The 1,465-nt window shown below is 53.2% G+C and overlaps 1 protein-coding gene across 1 annotated transcript in view; it reads right to left on the bottom strand.

The window, feature by feature from the left end:
• Positions 1-1,347, bottom strand: part of LOC103617489 — a 33,826-nt gene extending 32,479 nt beyond the window's left edge. Inside the window, exon 1 of the mRNA XM_017736948.1 lies at positions 1,288-1,347. The gene's annotated coding sequence lies outside the window, so the exon portion shown is untranslated. The remainder of the gene's footprint in view (positions 1-1,287) is intronic.
• Between the last annotated feature and the right edge of the window lie 118 nt (positions 1,348-1,465).

Genomic DNA, 1,465 nt, shown 5'->3' with positions numbered 1-1,465 from the left:
CCCCCAAAAACCCCCCCAGCCACAAGGTTTAGTAACTCTTAAAATAGCCCAGCCAGTTCACAGCAGTCCATACAGACAGTTCTATTTCAAGCACATCCAACATACTGTTAGAGATAACATGAGAACAACCCGCTTTCTTCACTTGTGCTTGACATTTATCTAATGCTTGGAGTATTTGTGCTAAGGCAGTGTGAAACTGCAAGCTTGCACATTCAACAGCTCCGACACTCACAATGCAATTCCAGCCCCGGTAAACTAGACGGTGCTAGAACAGCCCTTGAGCTCGTGAACCGAGCCTGCTCTGGAAGCTCCTGTTAGCCATGGGAATCACAGACCACGCCACTCAGGCACAAATTTATCCCACTGCCCCCCCCCGCAGCCAGCCTCGCCATCTCCTTATTTTCCACCAGATATTTTGCCCACTGCTGGCTTACTTTTGCCTAAAGCCTAGCTGACATTCTGCACCTCCTGAGCTGGGTTCTATTCTTCACCTTGCCTCCCAAACCCCACCTTCTCTACGGAGCGTGCCCAAACTTCAGAGATACTGCTTGACCCCCTCTTCCCCACCAGGAATTTGTCTCAGCCTGTGAAGCTGTTTCTGCCACGCCAAGGGCAGTCCCTGGGAGGAAGCAGGCTCAGGAAAGCCGAGCTGACAGCCAGTGGGGCATTTCTTGCTTTACATCAGTTTTTTCCTCTGCCTCTCTGTTGCACTGACACTGATCCCCAGGCAGAGTGATCTGCTGGGCTTGGCCACACACAGGGCAGGCTCACAGGTGCCAGCCTTCCCTCTGCCTGGCACATGGGGCTGGGGAGGACCAGGCATGCAGCCCCACACTGGCCACGACTGGGTGGGACAATAAATGGTCTGAAACCACACGAGCCCACAAGGATGGAGAGAGAAGGTGCAGCAGAGGTCATGGCAGGGCAAGGATCAAGAGGGCAGCCTCCCTGACACAGACCTGTCAGGGGAGGATAGGGATGCGTGGGGTCACAGAATTCTTTAAGGATGGAGAAGACCACCAATATCGCTGAGTCCAGCCATTAAGCCAACACTGCCAGGCCCACCAACAACCCGTGTCCTGAAAGCACCACATCTACAGGTTTTTTTAACACTTCCAGGCATGGTGATTCTACCATTTCCCTGGGAGCCTGTTCCAATGCCTGACTACCCTCTTCGTGAAGAATTTTTTCCTAATATCCAATCTAAGCCTTCCCTGGTGCAGCTTGAAGCCATTTCCTCTTGACCTGTCTGTCAGTTGTTACCTGGGAGAAGAGACTGACCCCTACCTGGCAACAATCTCCTTCCAGGCAGTTGTAGAGAGCGATAAGGTCTCCCCTGAGCTTTCCTTTCTCCACGCTGAACACCCCCAGCTCTCTCAGCTGCTCCTCATAGGACTTACACTCTGAACCCTTCAGCAGCTCCTTTGCCCAACTCTGGACACGCTCCAGCACCGTTGGCCGCCCC

Source organism: Corvus brachyrhynchos, unplaced genomic scaffold (genome assembly GCF_000691975.1).
Source record: "Corvus brachyrhynchos isolate BGI_N302 unplaced genomic scaffold, ASM69197v1 scaffold806, whole genome shotgun sequence".
In the NCBI taxonomy this organism is placed as follows: Eukaryota; Metazoa; Chordata; class Aves; order Passeriformes; family Corvidae; genus Corvus; species Corvus brachyrhynchos.
This window is presented reverse-complemented; position numbering and strand designations above follow the sequence as displayed.